Source organism: Canis lupus, chromosome 15 (genome assembly GCF_048164855.1).
Source record: "Canis lupus baileyi chromosome 15, mCanLup2.hap1, whole genome shotgun sequence".
NCBI classification, from domain to species: domain Eukaryota; kingdom Metazoa; phylum Chordata; class Mammalia; order Carnivora; family Canidae; genus Canis; species Canis lupus.
This window is the reverse complement of record NC_132852.1, coordinates 60410555-60418293: the sequence shown is the minus strand read 5'-3', so window position 1 is coordinate 60418293 and position 7739 is coordinate 60410555. Positions and strand designations below refer to the sequence as shown.

At 49.2% G+C, this 7739-nt stretch overlaps 1 long non-coding RNA gene across 23 annotated transcripts in view; it reads right to left on the bottom strand.

The window, feature by feature from the left end:
• Window positions 1–885: 885 nt before the first annotated feature.
• Window positions 886–7739, bottom strand: part of LOC140605336 (uncharacterized) — a 34461-nt gene continuing 27607 nt past the window's right edge. For 9 of the 23 annotated variants that reach the window (XR_012008067.1, XR_012008055.1, XR_012008061.1 and 6 more), the window contains 5 exons: window positions 4505–4677; window positions 4209–4300; window positions 3083–3191; window positions 2586–2784; window positions 886–2431 (listed from right to left, as the gene is read on the bottom strand). This is a non-coding gene — a long non-coding RNA (uncharacterized lncRNA). Of the gene's footprint in view, window positions 2432–2585; window positions 2785–3082; window positions 3192–4208; window positions 4301–4504; window positions 4720–5181; window positions 5696–7445; window positions 7553–7739 lie in introns of all 23 variants that reach the window. The other 14 variants (XR_012008050.1, XR_012008063.1, XR_012008057.1 and 11 more) reach the window with 5 other exon arrangements.

The window sequence follows — 7739 nt, the reverse complement described above, 5'->3', positions numbered from 1 at the left end:
GAAGCCGGGTTTTCCTCAGAGGCCATGAGATAGCAATAGGGTAGTATTCATGAGATGAGACAGGGGCCTGAGGCTCAACGGGCCAGAGACTGACCCAGGTCACATAATGACTACATGGATGGGCATTACGGAGGGCTTGGGGGCAGGAGATAGGATCCCACACCGTGGCTTCTGTACTGTCCCCTGCCTCTTAAAAACCTAGTGTGCTCATCGAGGAGCTCCTCCAACCTTCACCTACAGGCATCTGCAGAGAAAGAGGGAGCACTCTTAAATAGGTGCTCTGGAGTGAGGAAAGAGCAGTCAGTTGCTCTACCTAAGAAAGGAATCCTCTCAACATGACTGTGGCTTTGTTTGCTTTGGTTTGGTGTGGTATTGTTTTGTTTCCATGGGTTCTCATCAGAGATTTCCTAGAGACACAGAGAGAGCTGTAGCCTGGATCTCCTGCTATTTGGACCAACACGGACCCAGTTGTCAAAGATTGCTTCCTAAAGAAATCATCTTGAGGGTGAAAAATCTCCATGCCGAGGCATCAGAAAGGAGGCATCATGATCCAACAGTGAAGTGGGTTCTGGAGTATGGATAGAGGGAAACCACAAACTCATCCCTTTATAGATCAGCGTGTGACCCTGGCCCCTTGCGGTGCACATGGCACCCACACAGGATGCATGGGATCAATGTTCCCTATACAGCCCTTCATGCAGGAGAGCTGGGTGTGCCCTAGACCCTCAATGTCTAAGAATCCCCTGGTCATAACATGCTGCTGTCTCTTCTCAGGTAATTAAGGCTGGAGGAATTAAAAGAACTACAGGGAGGTTCAGAAATGATGAGCAAAAACAAACAAACAAAAATCCACAGAACAAAATCAAAGGAAAGACATGCATACTATTCATTGGTGCTAACATTTTATTAAGGGAAATAAAACACTACACACAACTCTAAGATAACATTCAAGGACAAAAATGAACTACATGGGTGAAATATTGCCCATCGCAATTCCCACAAACTACCACCACAGAGTCAAGAAAAACTCATCTCAGGAAAAGTATGGTATCCATTTGCAGAGCACACAGTGGGTACCCCATGCCGAATCCCCAAATGCAGACATGTGAAAACCAAAGAGAGCTCAACATCTTAGATTTTATTTCCATTGAAGTGACAAGTGCTCACTCAAACCTCCCTCCATTTCATAGGTAACGTATCTCCAGAAGAACAACTTGACATTCCACAGGGAAGAGTAGCCTTTGCCACAGCGCATGGATTTCCCTAAAGAAAAGTACACTGTGTCTGTTGAGGGGTGGGCGTCTGAGCACGGGCCCCAGGAACACGAGTCAGGACGCTGTGGACCTGAAATTTTCCATGCGGTGCAGCTGAGCAAGTGCGGATTCCCCACATGAGTCCAGGAGTGGGCCATCTCTTCAGGTCCACAGACACTTGTCAGTGTCCTGTGGGGTGGAGGACAAGTGACCGAGGCCAGGAGCTGGCTCATTCCCTCTCTGTGTCTTCTGAGGATGAGGACAGCTGCAGGTCATCGTGGACACTCCAGGGGACACAGACACAGGCTCCGCCCAACATGTGGGTGGCAGGAGGGCCCTGAGCAGGGCCTGGCTTCTCCGGAGGATGGAATGAGGGAGCTGCTAGGAACCTGGAGCTCCAGCAGCCCGTGTCCAATCTGGTGAAGACCATTCTCAGGGGCTGAGTGGGGGCCCGCACAGAGGACGGCCAGGGGGCACAGTGCGCGGCAGCAGCGTTTCCAGGTGAGGTGTGGCAGGTGTGGGCTGGGGGTCATTCTTGGCAAGAGGGCAGGTGTCTTCCTGGTCTGTGGGGGCACAGCTGTGCATCCACGTGCACATCTGCTTGCTGGAGGACACACATTCTCCAAAAACCCCACAGGGGCTCCCTGGATGATCTTGGGGGTGTGTTCGGAGGGGCTCCATCCTGCTTTCTTTTGGAGGTTCAGGAACATGTCTAGGGGCATCTGGGCATATTTCTTGTCTGGAGTCTGGAGGGGCATTGGGGAATTCTCTGCCAAAGTGTTGCTGACAGCAGGACAGGGGTTCCCCTTAGGGAACTATCCACCCAGGATATTTGGGTGGTGCCTGGGTGTCTCCCAGCCCATGGACCGTGGGGACCTTTGAGGGAGACTCGTCAGGGCCTTGTTTGTTTGTTTTTATCTCTGCTGCACAACCAGGCTATGAGCCCTGACGAAAGGCCGGCGTGCCGGCTGAGGTATGCCAGTGGTCGGCACTTCCTGGACATCACCATCAGGAGGTGCACCAGGTGGGCAGAGGCTAACTTTAGGGCTACTGAGAGGAGATGTGGAATGGGACCGGACTCTCACGTCAGGGTTCTCAGTACGTGGTTCCATCAGCAGGGCAGGCTCAGGGATAGAAGTCCTCCTGGTGGTGTAGACGGGCATCTGCATGTGTGGACGCTGTGGGAAAAGAGAACACATGGGACTCCATGAGTTTGGCCTCGCACCAAGGCAAAATGAACATTCAGAAAGGAAAGAAACCAACAAATGCCTAAGACCTTATTAACCACCCCCTCCCCCGGAACAGGGAAAGACAGAAAACGGATCTGTTGACCTAGGAGTAGGGAATCCGGCTGCAGGGCTGGTCCAGAACAAAGGCATGACAGGATGCTGTTGATGCACTTTTGACATCAGGGAGGAGCACACAAAGGTCCTGCTTCACATCCATGCTTCCTCCATTGGACCGGCTCTTCCATCCGCTCTGCTCATGAGGCGATAGAAGTCCTGCTGCTGTGGGGTCACAGTGGAAGCTCCTGAGTGGGGATGGGCAGGGGGGTAACGTGTCACAAAGGACAGTCACCTGTTCTTCTCTGAGGATGGTATGGGCTCCAGAGGTGCCCGCCAATGACCTTCACACGCCAACCGGCCCACCATTCCCACACATACAAGGTATAAGGCAACTTCATGGGCACCAAGGGAAAAATGGGTGCAAAGACCGCGCCACTCAACTGCACTGGTCAGAGTGGAAGTGGAGCCCCGCCACCCCCAGGAGGCCCGTGGAGCCCAGCGAGTCCCCACAGGGCACAGCACGGGGAAGCAGTGCACACTCACCCTCACATAATCACAAGATTCTGTGTCTTCCTTCCAGGTGCGCTTCTGCCCCTCCCGGGGTCTCCTGGGGAACCTGTGGAGCAGGGCCTTCCTCTGCTCGGCTACTTGCCTGCACAGAAATCAAAGCATTGAGAGGAGAAGGAACTCCCTTCCCCGTCTTCCAGCCAGACACCAGCCCTGGGTTTGGGCCAACATGGTCCTTTCCCTCGTCAGCCATTCTACACCCACCTCTGCCCCCACCCTGACTACAGTGACCCACCAGGTCGTCCAGGCAGTTTCTAACATGCAGGGCCTGTGACAGGGTCTGCCTTGGCATGTGCCAAGCTCCACACACTCACTGGTGTAGGGTCACTTGTCCAGCCACAAACCCCACACCAAATCAGCAAGGACAGCACCATCACCCAAATGTGGACCCTGTTAGCCTGGGGGCTCCTCTGCCTGCCTCGCCTAGCCTGGCTCTGCCCGCACGCTGCACTGCACACACTGGATGCACACGGATGCGGGGTCTGTCGTATCAGCCCTGGCATTTGGTTCAGCAAGCCCCATTCCACACCTTCATCTCTCTACCTTCTCCGTGCAATGATAATCAGCTTGTCAAGTGTTCAAATATATGCGTTAGAATTTTGATTGAGATTCCACTGAATCTGTATATTGGTTTAAGAGAACTTTAAATATATATATAATAAATACATATATATTATATTAATTATTATGTGAATTATGTTAATATATTGTGATGGACATAATATATAAATATCTATATATATCATAAGTTTGTCTGATGCTATCATCTGGAAAGGATATGGATGTATCCTTGCCTTCTAGGCTTTGGTACTTGCCATTTTCTGGGATCCAGAGGTTCAACCCTCAGAGCTTTGATGACAAGACAATGGGAGGTGCGCCCCCACCCCGCACCTTTTTGCAGGAGGCATTTCTCAAAACAGAAAATCCCTAGTACGTTTCTACAAGTCCTAGGGTGCAGGACAATAGAGTCTTGGAGGAACCAGACCAAGGAACCTTGAATCCTTGTATGTCTATAATAGGGGTCTTGTGCTCTGTGTGTGAGTTCTTAGGGGTCGCCCATTCTCGCATTCACTTTCATCCAGGGCAGATCAATAGGACTCACCCGTGTAGAGATCAGATGAGATGTTTTCCACTCACTCTTCTCTACCTTGTGTCCCTGGTCTTGCTGTTTGCTCTGTGGTCACAGACCAAATTCTACGGAGAAACCAGTTATAAATGTAGAATTCATTCAGGCTGGCTAATTGGGAAAGAGAGGAAAGAAACAGGTTTTCTGGAAAAAAGGATCTTGCTAAAGGTATCTCCGGCATCTGAAGGCGATTTCCAAGGATGAAGGTAACATACAGAGAATAGTACAATAACCTTGTTATGGGTGAAAACGCCATCATGGAAAAGGCTTACCCTCCGAGCTAAATGTTGATTGGCATTGTCTTGAGTTCCCAACCTTCACCAAGTCAAGCTCCTGGGGATCGACTGTTCTGGCAATTCCGGATGATATCAGGACCGGCCCACTCACAGGGAAATCATCTCTCCAGGATAGGATTTGTGAATCACGGAGGTCTGGTTGGAGTTGGCTGGAAGGTTGGGGAGGATAAGACTTTCAAGTCTTCTTGGGGCTGAGAGTGGGAATAGGAGGAAAGTAGACAGTGGGGAAACAGGGAACAGGAGCGAGACAAAAACAGCGGGGACTGGACCTTTTGGAAGGAATAGAGCAAGGAGTGCGTGGGGAAACCTGTAGGTTAGCGCGGCTAGAAAGGAAAGCACTAGGAACAGGAGGGAAACAGGTAGGCCTGTGAGTTGAGAGAGGTGGACAATCCTGGGGAGTGTTGGGGGTGTAAATGGACACAAGAGGAAGCGGCTTTGGATGACGATGAGAGGAGGAAGGACAACGAGAGGCGGGAGGAATAGAGTAGATAGGTGGAGGGCAGGGTCCAGAGGAGGAAGGAATAGAGTAGGCAGGTGGAGCCTGGGGTCGAGAACAGGAGATCCGAGGCAGCTTTTTGGTCATTTCTCCAAACGGCGTTTGGCTAGTTACTCATCTTGACCAAATGAGTAACTGGACATAAGCTCAGACTTACCCCAGTCTTTATGTCCCACGCCAGCCCCGCATCATCCCCTGGCTCAATGCCCATTATGAAATATGTGTGCCCCTCCCTCCGGGCGTGTCAGCGGGCTCACCAGCCAGGGACAGGGCCCCGGGTGCGAGGTTGGAGACTGACCCCAGGAAATAGCAGACAGAAGAAATATCGAGGAGTCCCTAGGCCTTGGGATAACCTGTAGTTTTGCCCCTTACTAGGCAAAGATCAGTGAAAGGGCTGTGCTGCAGTCAGGGGCTGCGCACCAAGAGAATGGATCTGAAGCAGGTGTGGGCAAAGTGGGACGTGCATGCCTCCAGCTGGTTAACTTACTACACTCTCCAAAGCCCTTGTGCATCACTTAGGTCCCTCCATGAACATGGAGTGGTCAGTGATATTATGTCTATTTTTCCCGTAAGGATACTGTAGGCCAGACAGGGAAGTAGATAGGCAGGCAGTGGGTTCCAAACCGGTGTGACTGACACTTGAGCCAAAACTTGGGGTGTCGCAGGCAGGCCTGTGGGACAGTGCACAGCATGCACAGAGTACTGTCAGCTGACCCTCTCCCATGTTTCTGGACAGGATCTTGTGGGGATGCTTTGGAACAGGACTTGACAGTGTAGCTTTTTTCTTGGTTCCCGGGGTCCCTTGGTGTGTTGCCTGACCCTCCCCTGTAGCCAGAAATAGGACTGAGGCCAACAGCTCCCGAGTGCTCAGTACCTACATTTGGGCTTCCTTCCTGGCTCACTACCTGAGATGCCCAACTGCATGTCAGGTGAGTTAGGAGACTCTTGTGTCCTTGCCCTTCCCTTGTCTGATGTAGCAGTTCTCTCTGCTTATTATTCTTGGGTTTTTCGACCATCACCCAAATCATCGGCCCCTTTGGTCCTGTATTCTCTCCTGTACTCTTATCCCCATCATATTCTGATTGTGCTTCCTTGGCCCAATATCCATATCCTTGCGTACTTCACCCAACCATCCATTGCATTCCTTAAGTGGTCCAGCTGCATGCCTGGAAAACTTCCTGTTTCCTTAGACAGTTTCTTGATTTCCTGTTTCTTGAATCTCCTGGCTTTAACTGTAACCTGGATTTTCCATGAAAATACTGCTTCCTTAGCATATGTCTTAAATAGGGACCGTTTCTCCCAGACTCTACAGTTCTTTGAGGTGGGGATGTAGAGTATTTTCCTTGTTTCTTCTGACTCCTTGAAACTATTTTTCCTGTCCTCCAATTAGAAAATCTCTTGTCCCATAGAAACTTTGCTACTCACCATTTTCCTGACATTTCTGATATGGATACCTTTGTTTCTGTGAATAATTTGTGCTTATTTCAAAGTCTTAGTCTTGAGTCCATCATCATTTTTAAAAAAAAAATTTATTTATTTGAGAAAGTTAGCAAGAGAGAGAGATTGAAAGAGAGAGAAAGGGAAGGAGGGAGGGAGAGGAAGAAAAAGAAGAAGAGAAAGAAGAAGAAGAAGAAGAAGAAGAAGAAGAAGAAGAAGAAGAAGAAGAAGAAGAAGAAGAAGAAGAAGAAGAAGAAGAAGGAGGAGGAGGAGGAGGAGGAGGAGGAGGAGGAGGAGGAGGAGGAAGAGGAGGAAGAAGAAGGAAGAAGAAGGAAGAAGAAGAAGGAGGAAGAAGAAGGAGGAGGAAGAAGGAAGAGGAAGAAGAAGGAGGAAGAAGAAGGAAGAAGGAAGAAGAAAGAAGAAAGAAAAAAGAAAAAGAAACAGCTGTGGGAGGGGCAGAGGGAGAAGTAGAAGCAGATTTCCCACTAGTTGTGGAGTCTGACATGGGGCTAGATACCAGGACTCCAGGATCATGATCTGGAGCAAAGGCAGATGCTCAATACACTGAGCAACCCAGGGACCCAGAAATAGGACTGAGGCCTATTTCAGTGTCCTTCGTCTTGAGTGATGTCAGTGTCCATGTAGATGATCCCATCGAATCCACAGTGTCCATGTAGATTCAATACTTTGGCTTCTCCTTTGATTTCTTTATCAATAATATCCACCCATCCATTCGACTTCAGCTGCTTGTGGCCATACCTGGTCTTTTCCAGGACCCAAGAATTATCCCACCCATGATATCATGTACACATACATTGCATTTTCTGGCTACTACTTCCTGAACTTACACTGTAATCACTGAATTGATCCTACTTCACTGGGGCCTACACCCACTCTTTCTTATTAATTCTGATTCCTGTTATCTTGTTTTCTCTCCTCGCCCACTTCAGAATCTATGATTCATAATTTCATTGGTTTTCTTACCATAGTCTATGCTCTCTTGACAGATCTTTTTATTCTGCTTTCCTGGGCAGAAAATCCCCAGTATGAGAGATTCCAACAATTTGACTTTCTGATGTTGATGAATGCTGCTGAGAAAAAAATTCATACACCAGGAAGATACAAAACAACACCCATAATTCTCAATACCTGTAGGACTATTCATGGTGATATTTTTTATGAGAGTTAGAGAAATATGCGAGACAACCTTAATGCATGTAAATAAGGATTTAGGCAAATTATGGTGCAGCCAATCCTAGATAATGAAAAGGAAATGTC